This window comes from Pithys albifrons, chromosome 2 (assembly GCF_047495875.1).
Source record: "Pithys albifrons albifrons isolate INPA30051 chromosome 2, PitAlb_v1, whole genome shotgun sequence".
In the NCBI taxonomy this organism is placed as follows: Eukaryota; Metazoa; Chordata; class Aves; order Passeriformes; family Thamnophilidae; genus Pithys; species Pithys albifrons.
In genome coordinates, this window is record NC_092459.1 from 85,261,453 (window position 1) to 85,281,051 (window position 19,599).

The following is a 19,599-nucleotide window of genomic DNA, read 5'->3' on the forward strand; positions in this document are numbered from 1 at the left end:
CTGCAGGGCTGACACGGCCATTGCTTACGGGCCCGGCACCTTCCTGTGTCAGTCCCAGCCTTCCGTGAGCACTGGCTTCCTCCCTGCCCCGCCAGTCACGTATGTTCCTGTATGGCCCCGGGGGTGCCTGCACCACAGGGAACACCACCAGCGAGCCCTTCACATTCCTGGAGGCCCTGGGGCTGTGCCACGGCCTGCCTCCCTGCCAGGGCTTCTTCTGCAGCCCCATCCACCTCTCAGAGGCCCTATGTCCCAGCAGCTGGGCACTCTCCCATGACCCTTTCTATTTGTAGGCTGACCGCTGGGAGCTTGCTCTCCGCCCTTGCACCTTTCCCTATGCAGCTCCTTTCTCCCCAGGCACCATTCCCTGGCTGCCCTCGGCGTGATTTGGCTTGGTACAGAGGTCCTGGCTGGCCTCAGAGTCCGAGGCATGGCCCCAGGCTTGTTTGTAGAACCCTGACCTCTCGTGCAGGGAGAGATGAGGGTGCAGGCAGAGTAGGATTCGTGGTATGACCCTTGACCCCACATCTGTGGTGCCTCTCAAGGTCAGGGTGCTGTTCTGCTGCCCCAGTAAAGGTCTTAATGCAAGAGATGAGAAAATAGGATCCCCATTACTGCTTGTTGTCCTTATTCCTCCAGTGCCGTGGTGCTGTCTGGGAAGGCAAGTAGAAGCTGCAATGGATGGGGAAATGTAGGGAGCAAGGGAAACTGGCACAGCTGGGTGGTAGGAGATAGTGAAACTCATCTGTTGTGGTCCTCAGGCTTCTGCAGGAAGATGATGTTGGATGCAGTGGAGGAGCACAGCCATGAGCTGCTGCTGGCCTGCTTGCACTGCACCAGCTATCCCATGCACAGACATACAACAAAGCCCCCACTCCCTGCCAGGGGTGGCCAGAGCATCCCTGAATGCAAGCTGGATGGCACTGGAAGCAGCAGGATGGGAGATACAGGCAGCAGGGGCAGAACAATCTGTCCTGCATCAGAGAGGGCAGCCCTGCCCCAAGCTATCATCAGCAACAAGCCACTCCAGGATTCTCTGGGAAGCTAGGCTTTTGTGGAGCTCTTTTCCTTCTTGAGAAGCCCGGATTTTTGCAGGAAGCCAAGCAATACCATGGCTGCAGATGCAAAGCAGGGCCAGCAGCAGCACTGCTGGACACTGCACATCAGCTCAAATCTGCCATGAAGCTTCCCAGCTCTTCAGTCCCAGGACACAGCACTAGCAAAAACCAGGTCAGACTTTTCCACCTGCTTGCACCCTCTGGAGATGTCAGATCCTGTGGAGACAGTTGAGCAAACAGGGAGTAGGTGATGTCTGCAGCCACTCCTCAGAGAAGGGCCTTTGTGGGAAGCCAGTCACCATGGTAGTGAGGGCTGTCTTTTGTCTTGGGTCTGGGCAGTTGGGTTAGAAGAGCAGGCTGTTTCCCCAGAGACTGAGTCCCTATCAGCTGAGTATGGATTCACAAAGTCAGCCTGAGGCCATGAGCTCCTAGGAAGGTAATGACAGGAGCCCCTCTTGCCCTGAGGCACTTGGCCCATGGCACAAAGGTGCTCCTGGATGCCTCATAGCTGAGGACCAAGGGGAGAAGCTGGCAAGCTGCCTTTGAGAAGTATGCTATGCTGACAAGGTACACTTCATGCCTTTCCCCATCCCTGTGAGATCCAGGGTTCTCAAAGGACCAGCCAGAACCTCTCTCTGTGGCCAACAGTTTAGCAGCCAAGCACAGCCCCACATGACACATATTCTGTTCAGAGTGACTGTCACTGGGTTGCGTCTTCATGTCATCCATCCTGACCCTGAAATCTGCTTCCTAACAGTATTCCTGCCCTTCTGCATGGTATGTTACCTACAGACAAACTGCTCCACTCCTTTAAACCACCTTCAAAAAAACAGTTTGAGCTTCTGCCCTCGGACTTCCCTGCTTACCCCCAGATTTCCTGGCTGCTGCTTGTCCCCCCACGGGTTAGCACAGCACACACAACAAGCCCACGCTTTGGGGTGCCTTGTACCACTGCACACTTGGCTCCCAGTGCTGGTGATGCCTGTGCCTGTGAATTGTCCCTACTGCAGCTCACTGCCTCCTCCTCCTCACACTGAGCCCAGCGCTCAGGCCTGTGTCTGCCCTTCCCTGGCCCCCAGCCTGAGGGGTGGCATGAGATACTTCCCCACACAGAATCCCGGACCCTCTCCCACCAGCCACCAGCTCCCCACTGCTGTGTGAACACCACTCCTGCACTTCCCGCTGCCCCCTCCGCTTTCCCACACTCGCTCCCTCATTCCGCGGAGCCGATTAAGGCCGTAGGCCGGCTAATTCCTTCCCCATGGGCTCCCCGTGCTGCCCGGTCACGGGAAGGAGGGGAAGGGGCCGCGGCTGCGCTCCGGGGACGCCGCCAGGGGGCAGCACCGGCTCGCGCGCCCCCTGCCGCCGCGTTTGGGGGTCCCCGCAGAGCGCTCGGGGGTCGCGCAGCTCTGCAGCGAGCACAGCGAGGGGCAGAAGCGACAGCCGCACCCCGGGGACAGCCAGACTCTGCCGGGCTCCCCCAGCAGCGTGGGCACGGGGCACTGCGGGCTCCCAGCAGGGTATCCCAGCCTCAGCGTGAGTGGTGCAGGACCCCCCGAGGGGTTCCTCCTCCCTGGTCCGTGTTAAGACGATCCTCTGCCCACGGGTGGACAGAGGTTTTCCAGAGGAGTTGAGGAAGGGAGGGCCGTCCCAGTGGTACTCCTGTGATCCACGACAGATGGGCTGCTGGTCATGGGTTCAGCTTGCCCTTCTTTTGATGTCCCATGGTTGCGCTCTGCCGAGTGGCCTGGGAACCGTGTCTCGGCTTGGGAACCCGCGAAAACATGACTGGCAAGGAGAGGAAATGATGAACGGCTGGTACTGTTGCAAGCTGTGGGAAAGGGTTCTCCTGGAGACCTCCCTGGGGGATGTTTGGGAGCATTCAGCCACAGCTTTGCCGTTGATTCGCCCAAGGGGGAAAGCATGACAGGATGGGCTTAGTCTCCAGACAGGATTTAGTCAGCCCTGCCAGACGTTTGCACAGAGCGGAATTCCTCCACGCCAGCCAGCAACTGTTGGGCCAGGAACAGACACAGCGCTGGCATGGCCGTGAGAGCTCTTGGGCCTGTGTTTAGAGCCCTCACCTCTGCAGGTGGCCATGTGCCATGGTCCCTGTGGTGCCAGTGGCCTCAGAGCCTTTCCAGGGAGCAGGCTAGCAGGGACAGCAGGAAGGAACCTTGGCTTTGCCCTGCCATATAGGATGGGCAGCCTCCAGCTGCAGCAGCACTCCCTGAGAGCCAAAGTATGACTCTTCCTGCTGCCACCAATCTGCCTTGAGAAGGCTGTTGGGGAGCCATGGCTTCAGGCTGTCCTTTGAGGCTGGGATTCACCCATTCTCCAGAAAGTCTTCTTCTGCCTTTTAGATGAGATCCAGAGAGCTGCTAGGCACCTTCCTCCACTGGGGTGTGGATGGGCTTTGCAGAGAGGGAGAAACAGGACCACACAGTGGCTGCCGTCCATCTTCCTTTTGCCAGGTTCCCCCATTCCCAGCAGCCCACAGCTCCCCTGTGGTGTTTTACGAGTGTGGCTGAGTGCCAGCCAGCTCCTTCTTTAATGGCTGTGCTCCACGTGGGAGACTGGTGCTGCCAGCTAAGGAGCAGGATGTGCCCCCGGCACCGCTTCAGTGGGCCAGATGACCTTGACTATAGTGTGGCTCTCTCTGCCTGTGCCAGCTCCATCCTCTGCCAAGGAGACCTGGTGTGACACCATGACAGGGTGACATTGGGTGCTTGGAGTGGCCCATTCCTCAGGACAATCATTTCTGAATGCCACAGAGTGTTCCTGCCTGTCTCCTCTAATATGGGTGGAAGCATGGACTGTGTGTCTTGAGTTTACCCAGGCCTCAGCTCAGGCCCTGGCAGGTGGAAACTGCGTGCTGTGGGGTAACATTTTACCCTTTGCTGGTGGCTGCACAGCTGTCACTCAGTAACTAGCCACAAAGCAGCTCTGCAGCTAATTGGTGTCGTTAGGCAGTATTTACTGCCTTAATGCTTGTAGGTCTAAGCAAATGGGTAGCTGGGCCTCAGGAGAGGGCAGGAGCAGTGCAGGGAGGGAGACAGAGGGATGAGGATGGAAGGGAGAGGGATTGCTCTGTGGAGGATTGCACGCAGGACGTGATAGGGATGGGAAACCTTTAGCAGTGGCTTAGGCAGGGTGGTTTGTGTGCCCCTAGCCTCCCAGCTGGGACAGCCCTGTGTCCCAGAAATGCTGCTGCTCCTCTGGGCACCAGGATGCCCCTCACCTTCAGCGGCCTGAGAGGATGCTGAAATTTAACTGGACCCCACTGTCCATGCCAGGCCTCAGGAGCCCTGTGGGCACCCCAGGCCCCTTGCTGAGCTGTGCTGCATCAGGGGACAATGAGTTTTGTTTCTGCCTGCCCAGCTGGAAAACACCCATTGCCCTGCCACTTCCACCAGGCTGGAGGCATGCTGGATGGAGGCCCTTCCTTGTCAGGTCTCCAGACGGTTTGCTCACCAGAGCTGTGAGTGCTTTAGGCGTAGCAGTGTCACCACATTGCATCGCAGAGCTACCAGTATGGGGGGGTGCTTAGCTTGGGGAGGTGGTGGAGCTGACTGGCAGCAGGTGCCTCCTCCCTCTCCCCTGCCTCTCCTTACAGGTTTTTTCTCTGTGCCTCCCCCTCTCCTGGCAGCGGGTTCTTGCTCCCTTCAGTCTGCTAGTGAAGAAATTACAGGCCTGACTTTATCCCAGCAGGTCAGGTTGCACGAGGAAGCAGAGTGACAACAGGGCACTAGAGGTCTGCATTGCGCCCTGCAATCGGTGACGTGCCAGCTGGATATCTGTGCCACAGGCAGAGCTCAGGAGGGTATTGCAGCCCACATTTTCTCCACCTCATCCCAGCCAGGTTCAGGCCATCAGGTGAGCATCACCTCTGCCCTGACACCTCAGCCCAAAACATGGGGGGTTACCATCAGGAGTCCTGCAAGCAACAACCAGAGAACATCTGACCCAAAAAAGGTCTGCCAGCAGCCCTTCAGCCAGGACCATGCTCTGGGGTCAGCCAGGACCAGCAAGGGAACAAAACTAAAATGGTCCCTGAGCCATTCGATGATCTTGGCAACAGGCTGAGATGCTTTTATGACTATCAAAGAATACAGGGTCACTGTAGTCTCATTATAACTCTATTCACAGGAGCTTGTAGTGTTTTTCCCCTCATGGGCTAGAAGGTTAATAACCTGCTGGCACTTCACAGAGGTCCAGCATCCTCTGTGTTTCCCTCCATTTGACTGATTAAAATGCCCCCTTCTTCCCCTTTCCCAATATGGCTGTGCTCTGCTGCCTTGTCACACGTGCAGAGAATCAGATACAGCTGCTAATTTGCTTGCCACTCCACTCCTGCCTGCCTGCTCTGCCTTTTAAACACACTGACTCTCTGTTCCTCTGCTCCGTGGCACCGAGGCTCTCTGAACTGAGCTGTCCATGCCTTTCTCTGAAATGGTGTGGGCAGCACCCAATGTAGGGAAACGCTGCAGCTGCAGGTCATGCATGTAAAGAGGAGCGTGTTTTGCAATGCAAAGGGGAGCTGGATAGCATGTAGTCCCTGACCTCAGCCCTGCTGCAGGCTGCTGGCTTCACCATGCCTCAGTTTCCCTTGCCTCTAGCACAGGCACTTTAGAGGGAAAAGGAGATCTCACTGCAGAGGAGGGCTGGTGGGTTAATTAATGTATGGTTGCAAAGTGCTTGCAAATCTCCAAGGAAAACGATCAACGTGGGTGCCAAGTGTAAAGGATTCTGGAAACGCTAAGTGCCTGCAAATGCTGGCTAGCTCTTCAGGGCCTAAAGCTCAAATGTTGCCCAAGAGGCACCAAAAATATTCCTTCAGCTCATGTGATGCATTATCCACTGCCTGGAATAAATCTCCCTTTTTGCTATTGCTTTCCAAACCAGCCGTTTGTTTGTTTTCCCATTTTGGATTTCATAGCTTTAGCTAAAGCAGGGAATTGCTACAAGGGGTGGGGGGAAAAAAGCAGCTTTTGTGAAAGGTTTGGCAGCAAGTATCTTTGAAGTGAGAGCACTTCGCCTGTTTGTTCTGCCTGTTACAAACTAGCTGTGAGCAGAGAGTACAAATTGGGCTCCAGGTGATGGTGACACACTAGCCTGCAGCGCACATTTGAGGTTTCAGAAGAAAACTCAAAGGCTGGGCAGCTTGAGCCCCATCAACATGTCCTGGGAAGCATGTTCATGGGACTCCCAGCCTTATATAAGGGAGAGACTTTGCTGGCTGCCGTCCTCCCTGAAAGCAGGGCTTTGCCTTCTCCCTTTGCTCTGGGGAGCGCAGCAATCTGCCAATAGCAGCAGTGTGTTTTGGCACCATGCTGCTGTTTTGGAGATGGAGAAACTGGGAATGCAGCAAGCCTCAGGGTCCCACTCGAGGCTCCTTTTTCTCTTTTTCCCAAATTACAGAGGGGAGAAACATCTAGCTCTGTGGGTTGTACAGTAGTGGGCCCACTACCAGTGCTGGGCAAAGCACAGCTGTGTCCAGCTTTAGAGCAGAAACTGTTTTCGTAGCTGTTTGCTTCTTCTAGGAGGTTTGTTTTTGTACACGCAGTGGTGAAGATGATAACATGAGTCACTTGTGAGCAGAGGACTTTGCAAAGGCACTGCACTCCATCAAGATGAAGCAGGGCAGCTTGGCCCTGCAGCAAGGACCCGTGTTTGTGGGGCAATAAATAAGTTGTCACCGGCTTTGCGATCTGTTACCTTCCTTTGCAGAGGAGGTGTCTCCCCCCGCGACTACTTGCTGCCATTGGCATTACTCAGCCCAAGGACCTGCAGCGCTTATGAGAGCAGACATGCTTCTTGAGAGGCTGAAGTGCCTCTCCTGAGAAGAGAACCTGGAGTGAAATGTCTACTGTCCTGCATCAGCCACAGTGGGATTTTAAAGGACACTCATGCTCTTCCAGCCTTAGCCTTCCTCATCCCCTGGTGTCTTGCTCACTCCAGGTCTCCTGTTTGCCCGAAAGAAGACATCATTAGACCCCGACCTGCAAGCTGGTGGTGGGTGGGTACGCAGGTCTGTGCAGAGAAGCAGCCAGCGGCCTGATCTGTACTTAGGAGCTGGAAGCTGCCTTCGTGCCTCCCCTTGGGTCCATCTGCTCGCCTCCTGTCTGCCTGTGGGTCATTGGTGGCTGGGACTCTGTTCATGCTAATGGATTTCAAACCCCCTGTCTCCAGTGAGAGACATCTCTGTTGAGAGATGATTCCAGTGCTTGAGGGAGTGGCTTTGCAGACAGAATCAGAGCTGTGAATTAGAGAACATTTAATCCTGTACTTTGGTGATGGTAAGTGTTATGCATCCTGCTGCTGAAAGCCTGGGGTGAGGCAGAGACTACACCCAGTCTGTCCTGAAGCGGAGACTTCCTGGAATAACCACTCAAAGGTAAATTTTGTGGTGTTTCTCCTCCCAACAATGGAGTCTGAGGCTATAATGATGCTGAGAGCCTTGTCCTGGCTTCTGAAAGCACAGTGGCAGTTTGGCTGGGCACTGCCAGTCTGGACCCTTTGCTCAAGTTCCTGGAGGAATTTATTTTCTCAGCTTTTAGTCTGACCTAAAGTTGGAGCTTATATAGAAAAATAAAATTGTAAAGATGCTCAAATTTTAGCTCATGCTGCCAAGCAGCGAGTGTGGACATCCTGAGGAGAAACATGGGGCCTGAGCTGCCATGGCATCAATGTCCCAGGTACTGCCAAGGTGACTTAAGGGGCTCTGGGGGTGACAGTGTGGCCCATCTCAAAGCTGGAGAGGACGTGATGTGAGATGCCAAAGGAGGCAGCCTTGCTTTTATATTTTGTTTGTTTTTTGCAGAGGAGACAGGAAAGACCAGGTGAGGCAAGGTGGGTAGAGGAGAGGTTTTGTCTCTGTTGCAGCTTAAGTAGAAGTCTTTCCAGATCAGAGTGGCTTAGGGAAAATGGGCTGAGGAAAGGCAGGCCCTTGGGTCCATCACTGCCTGGGAGATGCAGAAGGAGCTTTAATTGGAGATGAGAGCTTTTAAATTTAATTTTCTCTGATATGAATCTTACATTTAAGAAAAGAGCCTCCTGTTTTACTATCAGACAACATTGTTTCCTGCTCACTTCATGTTTTCAGTGCACCCTGTTATCTGACCTCAGAAGCCCTCGACAAATATCTACCAGGAGCACAGAGGGATGGATAGATCCAGCTGCAGAGTCTATTACCAAGCAGACCAGTGAAGAGGTCTCTTCCTGAGGGTGACCCTCCACAGTGTCATGGTTGTAGCTCAGAAAGCACTGGTAGCTGTCTCAGCCCTGTTCCCATTGACTTTTTCTTGGGCCTTAAGGACTTTTTGCTTACATGGCAATGTTTCGCAGGTCTATCTTAAAATACAAGCTTGGTGCTTGCATTCTGCAGGGAGATGTGTTAGAGATCATCATGCTGAAAGATCGTGAGGATGGGAATCTGCCAAAGCTTTTGGGAGTGTTTTAACTTCTGGTTTTAATTTCTACACCCAAAGTGATCACCATCTGCAGAGAATTTTCCAAGGTTGTTTATTAATGGAACAAATGTTTTCATGGTCAGGGCCTTTCATGCTGCAGGGACTTCCTGGTGCCATTGCCTGTGGCCACGCAGCATAGGTGAATGGAGAGAGCAAGGAGGGTCCTGTGCTTCCAGAGGAGGAACCTTTAAACACCCAGCTAACATAAAAAAAGATTTCTGCAGATGTTTTAACTGCACAGATATGAGGTTGAATTCAGGTGCACTCCCTTTTGCTGGAGGACAAAGTACCCTGAGGACTCTTGCAGTCTGCACTTAAGCTAAATAACAGGCTTTTATCACAGCAGAGTAGGTATCTATTCTGGAGAGATAGGAGCCTGGAGACGGCAGTCTGAAAAAACACATGCCTGCCCTTTGGATACTGCGTACACACGGTACTTAGATCCTGTGAATTTTTTAAATGTAAGAGGGCTCTACACTTTGCCTGCCACCCTGGGCAGTAGCACCACGATTACACAGTGCAAAAAGCAGTCATTTAATCCTACTTGTGACTTATAGAAACGCAAATGGTTTGGGTTGGAAGGAGCCTTAGTGATCATGCAGTTCCAATTCCGCTGCCATAGGCACTAGATCATTAATTCAAGACAGTTTTACATATATATATATGTGTGTGTGTGTGTGTATAGGTGTATATACACATATATATTTATATACATGTGTGCATGTATGTGTGCATATATATATACACATCCATGTATATATATATATAAATATGTATATATATTACACCCTTTAGTGGTGACTGCAGAAGAGAGCGTTTTTGTCTGGAGTAGAACTCAGCATGAGAGACAAGTGAGGGATCTAGTGAACAGGGCCAGTTCACACTCATTTCAGAGCCATGATTCAATGCATAGCTCCTTTTATAGTTATTTACTAATGTGTAGATATAGACCCAAATCCGCCGCTGGGTACAGCTCTGGAGTTAAACGGCGGGGTTTGCCCTCCCTCCGCCAAGAAGCTGCCGACCCGCGGGCCAGTGGGTTTCCCGCCAGCTGCGGGGCGTGGAGATGCGGTAGGCGCGGAAAGGGGGGGGAGCCAGGGGCGGGCAAGGCCGGGAGAAGGGGCGGCAGCAGGACGCGGGGCGGTGCGGACAGCGCGGCGCAGGTGGGTCCGTGCTGAGGTGCGCTCGGCTGCCCGCGCAGGGGTCGCGGTTCCTCTTGCCCGTCCTCTCCCGGCGCCGAGAGGGGACAGGGAGGGGGCGGGAGGCGGAAAACCCGCCGCCTCTCCCACGCGCGGACCGCGTGGCACTGAAGGCGGCAAAACAGCGGGGAGGAGTTTCCAGAGCGGGAGGGAGGAGGAAGTTTCCCATCCACACCGCGGAGAGAAGGCACTGGAGCCGGGGGGCAGCGGTGGGCGCCCGCGTTACAGGTATTGGCTCAAAGTTGCCGAGCTTTTGGCCATCCCGGCTCCCTCCGAGGCTCCTCGCGGCGTTTCAAGGCTGCCAGGTGCGTGGGTTCCTCTCCGGCAGCCCTTGGAGGGAGCCAGCGGGTGTTCCAAGCTCAGGACCCGGCGCCACAGAGTGGGGAGGGGCGGCGTGCGAGTCGCGGCTCGGCTTGGGGGTGTGCGGTTATGATGCATAGATGCTGCTTTTTGGGACGGGGGGCTTTCTTCCTTGCTACCTTGAACCGCAACGCCAAATCCCCTTCATAGTTACTGCCGCGGGGAGCGCATGTGGCTTTGGGGATGCTAAGTGGAGCGGCCAAGCATGTGGCTCTAGGGATGCGGAGTGCGGTGATGCTCAGATACTTGGGATGCAGGACTTATACAAGGGGTTTGTGCAGCGGTCCTCCGGCTTCAGAGATGCACATCCCTGCCAAGCTCTCTCCCATGTTCACGACAGTGTTTACCAGCACGCCGCAGTCGCCGGGTGTTGTAAGGACCCGCTGGCAGGTGCGTGGGCAGGGTGCCCTGTGCTGCTGGGTGAGAAGCAGGGCAGAGCCCCCTTGGGTGGCAGAAAAACTTCTGGGCCAGGTTTACTCCAGTTCCTGCTTAAGAAATGCTCCCGGTTGGCTCTCGGATGCTGTGGAAGATTTCAGTGAGTTTCTTTCCGTTCCTGAGCAAACGGTCGGTGTTGATGGAGAGCTTGGTCCAGGCAGGAGTGCCAAGAGCTCCTGTAGAACCCTTTTGTGCTGTTTTCCCCACCCCTGTAGTTAAATCTAAGCCTCACACTCGTGCTAGGTGCTAATACTGGCAGACCAACACAGTCCCTGCCTTTACTCACAGCACTCCTGTCTGCCTCTCGGGAATGGGCTGTGGAACTGTGGGCTGTGTGGGAAGGCAACAGCGGCCAAGCCCTAGAGCTGTGGGATCGCAGACAAGTAAGCCTGTATCCTTGATCCCCAAGACTAGGGGCTGCAAGAGGAATTTGTGCAGCTGTTGGCCACAGCTGGATGTGCTTCCCGGCTGCTCCAAAGCAGGAAGCAGCCAACTGGCCCCTCAGTTGCCTGTTGTGAGCAGACACAATTGAGAGACTTCTGTGACTGCCGACACAGGAAATCCCACTCCCTTTCTGCACCTCATCCCAGCTTGGTGGCATTGTTTCTGCTCATCAGCCTTGGCTGAACAGCCTCAGGCTCCTCCAAGCCTGCCTTCACTACAAAGCTATCTCAGGATGTGAATATGCAGGGATGCTTTTCTCTCAGGTTCACTGGTTGTCTGAGTGCAGCTTGTGGGCCATTGATAGTGTCAGTCCTGTGTTCCCTCCTTCTGCTCCTGCCATTGCCTTTCATTCCTGGAAAAGACAGGTAGGCTTGCTCTCAGCTCACCAAAAAAGTCTTCACAGAGCAAAGACACTTTCTGTTCAGCACCAAGGGCTTTACCATTGGACTCAGAAGATGGTTTCCTGTGTGACTGTTCCTTTGCAGCTAGCACAGACAAGAGGTGGGACCTATGCAGTGCCAGGTACCTGGAGTGAAGAGGATGAAGAAGTTCACTTCAGCCTGAATCAGCAAATGTAGGGCCAGCACACAGGGCAGTATGGCACCTCCGTCCTGCAGTTGTTCCTTTTCTCCTTTCCTCGCCGAGCTGTGTACTGGCATCAATTCTCCAGCATGGCATCCCTCTTCTCATCATCTTGGGCTGGGAGGTATTATTGAGCCTCTTCCTCTTTGAAGATGAGCCATGAGCTTTGTTCTTGCCCTGGCCTGACCTGTCTCATTCCTTGTGGTCTGGGGATAAGCCAGGGGACAGAGGAAAAGGCACCCGTTCATCCATTCCTGTGCTACACCTTGCTCACTCTGCTCAGCTTCATTCCCAGCTCCCCTTGCAGAGGCAGGGCTTGAGTACCAGCTCATCGGGACAGAGGGAGCCCAGGACCACCTGCATGCCCTGTCCAGGTGGGAAGGCACCAGCCATTGGCTTTGGAAAGCCAGTGGACAGCTTCTGATACTTTTTCTGGGACACATGTAGATCTTGGTTGTTTTTGTTCAGTGTAACATCCTAAGGAAGCTGCAAATCCCACTCTCATCAGCAAAGTGCTGTTTGCTTGTGGTCCTTGCCAGCTCTGTACTGACCCCACAGAGTAAACCTCGCTTACTTCCCTGCACCTTCCTGAGCCTCCCCAGGTCGAAGCTCTGTCCTGAGGCACCTGCCAGCCCAGCTCTGTGCTGCTGGGGCTGCAGGACTGCCAGCTTGCAAAGTATGCTAACTCATACTCAGCTGCCAGCAAGCTGAGGCACAGAGTGAGCAACAGGCATGTGCAGATGGGCAGGAGTCAGGGTTTTACCAGCCGCACAGCTATTAGGATTTGATAAGGCAGTGCAGTAAAAGCTAATTGTTTCCTAGGTTAACAGTATGCAAGATGTGGGAAGGGTAAAGAAGTATGCAGAGTAGGGGCAGACTCTGAGTGGGTTTGGTTACATTGAGATGTGTGGTCCAACAGGACCTACAGTGCCCAGCTGAGGCTGCAGCACAGTACTGCCCCAATCTCCCACTCCAGAATCTCTAGACCTGGTTGGGGGCCTGTACATGGGCTCTGGCATCCCCATTTGGGAGCAGAGCCATGATGCTGCATGAGAAACATGTTCAAGAATTGTTGCTCCTGGGAGGCAAGAAAAACTGTTCTATAGGAATAGCACTAACAGCCCTTTGTATCTTTATTGCTGATGGTGATAGTGTGAAGAACATCACTGTTTTGACTTTTTGATTTTGCTCTGGCTTGGAGCAGGCTTTTCCCTGGTCTCCCTGATCCCAGAGAAAGGGGAGGCTCAGATCTCTGGGTATATGTGGCTGTCATGCACCAACTGTGATACAAATTGGTGAGCCTGGCATTCTGGGTGCAGTGCTCAAGGCTGTCTTTCAGTCTCCTTGTTAAGATGTGGATCAGCATGGTGAGGATTCATCTCCAGGAGACCTGCTTTCCTTGGGGCCAAAGTCGGAGCAGAGACCTTTTGCCTGCCTGCTGGCTCCCACAAAAGAAATCAACAGGAAATCAGGCAGATTTCCGTAGAGCCTTCTTGCCTTCTTCCCACCACACGACTGCCAGTGAGATTTGCTTTAGTTCAGTTAATTTAGGACTTGTTTGATAGGAAGGCACCTTGCTGTGAAATTTCCAGTTGGAAATTCATGGAGTGAGCAGACCAGGAAGCTGCTGAGGGAGGAGGCAGGCAGGGGCAGGAGGTGAAGAGCAGGGCTGGGAGTGATGCATCTGGGTGTGGAGCAGCAGGAGGACTGGAGGGCCACGCAATCAGCCTCCTGCCTAGTAAGCAGCCAACTCCAGCCACATACTGAGGCTCAGTCATGGCAGCAGGACTGTCATCAGCCTTGCTGTGATGAGGGCAAGCCATCAACCTGAATGTGTACCAGCACCCCCAGAATAACACTGAAATGGCACCAGCCTCTTGCAAGTCTGCTGGAGAGAGGGGCATCCTACCTGGGCCAGCCTGCTTGGCTTCTCCCACTGCTGCCCAGGCTGCAGCTCTGAACATGGTCCTCACCCCTGCCTGGTTCATCATGCCCAGCACAGCCCCCCACTTAACACCATGCAGGAACAGGGAGCCAATTTACACCTGCAGCTGAGGGCTGGCTCACCTGGCTCAAGACAGTTAGGGCTTTGGAGTTTTACTACAGGTTTAACTCATAGACATGGCAAAAGCTCATGAGAGGAGCTCTCCTGTTTTAGTCTTGGGGATAACCCCTGGAGAACAGCTCAGGAAGGCAGGAGGAACTGGTGGCACATCTTGCTTCTCAATTCTGGCCAGGGCTCAGGGTTGAAAGTGATGCCAGCCTTATCTGCCTTTCCTGCTCTGCCCGCAACAGGCGTTGTCTTTTTGTGGTCTCAGGACCAAGTTGGAGGCAATTCCATTTTTTTATCCTCCCTCCGTGCTTTACCCTCAGCTCCCTGATGGTATTTGCTCAGGACTGGATCTCTGCCCTCACAGGGAGCCCACCACCGCAGGATGCACACAGCCCATCAGGGTCTGTAGATGTTGGGCTGTGGCTGAGGACTGCAGGGGTGGGTGGATCTCTGTGGCATCCTGAGGAGAGCAGGAGCATTATCCATTAACCACAGGAGGAGGCAGACCAACGGCAACACAATGAAGCTATTATGAAGCAACCCACCCTACCCTTCAGCTTCTCCTTCCCCTCTTCACACCCACTGCTCTGGCTACATAAGGCTGGTATGTCTGTGTGGTAAACCACATCAGGACATTGATCTGCCAGAGTGTTCCTGGATGAGGCTGTTACCCTGGAGGCAGTGGGTGCGGAGTGCCCAGGTGATGCAGGGCAGAATCCATGCCTTGGTGGGGGTGGGTGAGGGAGCTGCTGAATAGCTCCACATCCCCTGCCTGGGGTCTGCACCTGGGCTTCCTCCAAAAGTGGAGCCTTCAACCAGAGCCAATCCCAACATCAATAAATAGCCTGGCTTTTGATGTAGAAACATAGGTTGTCTGCTACCAGCTATCCCTCCCTTCCTTTCCCTTGGCTGAGGGGGATGCAGTGTGTCAGCAGGGATTGCTTCAGTGGGGCTCAGCTTCTGGGCTCTCTGTCACCCAGCATCACTGTGGAAGCACATTGGCATCCCAGCACGGTAAGACACCCAGGCAAACCCTGACAGGACACCCTGCTGGATGGCCAGCTCACCTCAACAGAGGCTACAGTAACCTTGGGACTCCCAGCAGGACATCTAGAGCTGCCCTCATCTCTGCTCCCCACATTAATCTGAGGGAAACTGGAAGGCTCTCGGAATCTGCAGGCCAGTGCCAGTGGCTGCAAAGTGCCGTTTCGACATGAGCAGAGCACTCAGTGGCTCTCATTCAGAGTTCTTCATGCTTCCTTGAGGCAGCCCTGGGGGTGTTCATGGTCCCCGACAGGCTAGGATATCATGGCTGTGGCATGCTGGGTGGTGGCTGGTTGCACAGATGTAGCAGCATAGGCTGGAATTTGGAGGGGATGTGACTTGCTCTTTCCCAGCTTGTGGTCAAGCTCGTTACTGTCGGTTGTGTGGGAGACTGTTTTGACGGGATTTGGGCAGACACAGCAGTGAGCTCCCCACCTCCTGTTTGTTCTCCCTGCCTGATCCTACTTGCATAAAGATTTTCCTGTTTGCCACGGTTTAGTCAAGGCCATTGCCAAGGGTGGGAGGTTTGGGCTCTGACTTAGTCTCTCCAAAGGAGGTGTCCGCCTTGAATCTTGCTTTGACTACACATGTGAGACCTTAGTCCTGCCAAGCTGTTTGGGAAAGCTGAGTTATTCAGGGAGGAGTGAAAAGGGTGTCAGAGATGGCACTTCCTCCCTGGGTGTTTATTCCAAGTTCTTTGCTTGCTCCGTGCCACTGATGGCATGCTGCCTCCTCGGCTTTCCATTCCTTGGACCACAGACTGTGTGCTGCCCACACAGCTCTTCTGTGTCTGCCACAGAGCAGGGATATGACAAACCCAGCTCTCAGCAGGCACCATTTTCCTCTCAGCCCCATTTAAAAGCAGCTGGAAAATGTACAGGCACGTGTAGCTCCTCAAGTCCCTCCAACTTCTGGGACTTGTAGGGACAGCTTTGCCCCACTGTTAGTAGATAGCTACAGCTTTGGAAGTGACTGGATTTGACATCCATCCCTTCTTCCTCCATTTGTTTCTGAGGATTGTGGGGTAAAGAGGGGTTTTGAGGTGAGGGAGTGACAGGCACTCCTGTCTCCTGAAGCAGAGCCATTGTATCCATTGTGAAATAGCTGCATTTAGCAGCTGAAGCCAGTTTGGAGTTTGCAAGATGCTGTGGCTGTCCAGGCAGTGAGCAGGATCTTGGCAGGACAGGCAGCTGGCAGAGAGACTTCATGGGACTGTGATGGATCCCAAAAATCTGTTTCTATGCTTACCATCCCTTTTCTTGGTAGGGCTGCAGACATTTCGTGCCAAAAGCAATGGTCAGCCAGGGTCCCTGCTCTGAGCTGGCCTACAAGTGAAAGGCCATTTTGGTTTGCAGGGACCCAAAATAGCCCATATATTTCTGTCCTGGCCACCGGGCACAGCTGACATGCAGAGGATGGAGCCAACCTCAATTCACTGAAGGCCAGTGGTGGTTGGTCGCTGTGTGTCTGCCCCAGCTTCTGCCAGGGGGCTGCTGCTCAGCTGAATTGCCCCTCCAGATTTTGGGAGCTGGGGAGGTGGTGACACCAGGGGAAAATTGTGTTGTTTTGGCTCTGGTTTCGCTTCTCTGTCCTCCACTAAATGGGAAGCAGCTGTGCAGCCTGGACCAGCCTCTGAAAAACTGAGAGGGGGCAAAATGGTCTCTGCCCTTGAGCCAGCCCCCCAGCAGGGCTGGCAACCTGCTGCAGGCCTTCTGCTGAATTGTCTGGGTGCAGGGGCAATACTTGCTTCATCCACCCCAGGGGGATGCTCTCCCCTCCTCTCTGGGGGCATCTCTCTTTGGATTTGGGCAGCTCTTGCCTCTTGAGGGTCCTGTCAGCTCTGCACCTGTGCATCTGGCTCCATACAGGAGGGATCCAGAGCTGGAAGGACAGCCTCTCTCCCAGCACGAGAAGGTGCTATGGGGTGCAGGAGGTGGCAGCAAGGCAGGGGGATGCTGCAGGCAGGTGCTCTTACTTCTGGTTGGCAGCCAGCTTTTCCTGTCCTTCCAGACACATCCCTGTCTTGGGGATGAACGAGTGGGCCTTGGACTCAGACTCTCCTGGGGGAAAGGAGCACCAATAAAGTACAGAGTGGGATTTGGTATAGGAGAGTGGTTGAGCTGAGCCCTCCGAGCGTCCTCTGTCAGGGGCTCTGTGCATGGAGGGGCTCCATGCATAGCTTGGGGAAGAATTTACAGGGACTTTTGAACTTGCCAGTGATTTCACAGCCCCTCCTACCTTGCCCCTCACTGCAGGACTGTTTTGAGGACCTCCTGGCTGGAATGTAAGCTGTTCTCATCCTTTTCCAGACCCTCAACTGCAGGTTTCTCCACGCTCAGCTCCCTTATGTTATTCCTGACCTGACCCCTTCCTGGGTCTGAGCTCAGTCCTCAGGAACACAAAGCAATGAAGGAGGAATCATCTCTCTATGTCCCAGCACCAGTGGCTGGTGGCCTACCCAGGCAGTGACCTCGAGGTAGCCATGTGTTGCTGATAGATAAAACCCTCCCAAGCCCAGGAGAAGGTAGGGTGTGCAGAAACATTATTACCTGTCTTTCCACAGTCCATGGGATTCTATCCCCTGAGTTTCTCTGCTTGCATTCACTAAGTCCTTATTTTTAGAATTCTCTGGCTATGATTTGCTCTTGTCCTGTTTTGTTGTGTGCTTCCTCTTTACATATCTTACCTTCACTCCTTTCAGCTGCAGACATGGAGGGGAAATGGGGACATGGTCCTGTAGGCTCAGCCCATCCCTCTGATTGCTTTGCTGCTTGAGGTGTGGCTGACCGAGATACCATCTGGGCACGCAAAGGCAGGGATTCCTTCTGAGCAAGCCCTAGTGTGACTGGGGAAAAAGTACTATAGCAAAAGAGGTGCATCAGGCAGCCATGCCTCAGGGGATCTTACCACCTAACTGGGTGGAAGTAAGGAGTTTCATCTGCCTGTGGGAGAGCCAGGCTGCAGGCAGGCAGGAGCCAGAACAGTGCCTTGTGCTGTGGCACGTTTGGGATTGCTTTTGTCTCTTGTGCATGGCTGTCCTGGCATGGCGTGTGCCTGTGCCACCACTGAATCAAGCCTCTGGCCTCCTCCATGCAAGGAGGACCCGCTCCCAGCTTGGGTCTGCCTCTGGCTGCTCCTTGTGCTCCCAAATGATTTTTACATTAAAGGTGTCCAGTTGTTCTCCACAGGGGTCCTGTAATGTTTTCTCCATTTGGAAATGGAAACTTGGCTTCCTCCCATTGTCCTTCTTCCCGCTGCAGCCCTCAGATCGATCCGAGGGAAGCACTCCTTCCCGCAGCACCCCCTCCCTGCGGCCCCGAGGCAGCACCTCCACTGGCCACTGATGCCCCTGAGTCCCTTGGACAAGTCCTGTGGACATGGGCTGTGAGGGTCTGCCAGCTGCAGAGGGTGCAGGGAGAGGATGAAGCTCTGGGTGAGGCATTCCCAAGCTCTCCCCAAACCCATGGTGGTCCCACAGGAAACCATGGACAGGTGTCATGAGCTTGGTGTGAGATTCTGTGTATGCCCATAGTGGGTCACCCTCTGCCCTTCCCCATCTCCCTGCATCTTCTGGAGGTGCTGAAAGCTGCCTGGAAGCACTGTCCGGGTTCTGGAGGTTTCTGCAGTTGCATTGAGTGGAACCCTGAGCAAATCCCTCCCTCTGCCCTTGGGACAAAGCGTCTTTATTTTTCTAAGTTTCCAAAAACTGGAATCTGAACCTAGCCCTGGAAAAACGTGCCTACTTTCACAGCCTCCAAAGAAGCAGGTCAGGGTTGTGGCTTGGAAGAGATGGTCTTTTTCCCTGGGAAGAGTGGCCTGAGTTGGTGCCATCAGGGAAACCACCTTCTCAGCAGAGCCCCTGTGAATCCTGTCTCTGCAAACAGGTTCCTGAGATCAGCTTATCTCTCCTCTGACGCCTGCTCAAAAATTATGTCCCTCCCTTAGCTCCTGCCCGCCCCACACCCCCTTCCTGCCTCAGGCACTGTATCTCCTCCTGCACCCCAAAACCACCAGCCTTGGACCAGGCAACTGCTCCAATATTTGCAGGGCTTTTCCTGTCTCTCCCAAGGCTGCATCATCCCTGCAGTCCTGTGGCCTGAAGTGACAAGGAGAAAAGGGCTTCGACCACCCTGCCCTTCTGGTAAGCTTGCTGGGACATTTCAATGTCCCCCTGCAGCATTCGATGGAATGCTGGGCAGGAGAACCCGTCTCTGCTCCAGGGGGTTGTATGGGTGCCTGGAGGGTTTTTTCTGGCCAGGGATGAAGCTGTACCTGGATTTGGGCACTCATCATGTGCTGAGGAGGGAGGTGTGGGGGGTATTATGAGCCTGCCATTGCTAAGGCCCCCTCAATGGTGTTTGGCCAGTGATATGTGAGAGCTGGAAACCCACTCAGCAGTCCTGGTGAGGATCTGGATGCCTAGGCTTCATGGAACTCAGTAATGGTTGGAAGAGTCCCAGCTGTGTCACCTGGGGTAGTTTTTGGGCTGGCTTTGCCCCATCACTGCCCTTTCCTTGGTGGGAAGCCCTCTGAGGACAGTACTGGAGTTCCACTGGACCCTAGGGAATTTGCTGCCTGACCAGATCTCTTTACCTGCCAGGGGCAAGGGCCCCCAGGGAGCCTCTCAGGGCTCCTTGAACTCTCCAGATAAGGGACTTTGGGTCTGGCTGGTGTGTGCAGTTCAAAACACACCATTTCAAAACACACCGCAGGGCTGCCCCCTGCGCCACCTGGCAGCCGAGATAACAGCGGTGCTGGGAGTGAGGTCAGTATCCACGGCTTCTGCTCTGCAGAGTGTTTGCGTGGTGGCTGCTAGTGCTGCAAGCCCGAAGGCAGACGAGGTCTAGAGCTGCCTCTCCTTTTGTCCCTGGAGGAGTGAAGGCAACCAGGTGAAGCAGGTCAGAAACATTGCCCAGGGACCTTCGCTCTGCGGGGTGAGGGCACTGCACAAG

General features: G+C 54.2%; 1 protein-coding gene across 9 annotated transcripts in view; it reads left to right on the plus strand.

Moving 5' to 3' along the window:
- SLC29A1 (solute carrier family 29 member 1 (Augustine blood group)) overlaps positions 1 to 19,599 on the plus strand; it is a 34,025-nt gene that overhangs the window by 1,226 nt on the left and 13,200 nt on the right. For 2 of the 9 annotated variants that reach the window (XM_071576483.1, XM_071576466.1), the window contains exon 1: positions 18,652 to 18,788. The exons of 2 other annotated variants lie outside the window; for them this stretch is intronic. The gene's annotated coding sequence lies outside the window, so the exon portion shown is untranslated. 5 more of the 9 variants (XM_071576454.1, XM_071576427.1, XM_071576493.1 and 2 more) reach the window with 5 other exon arrangements.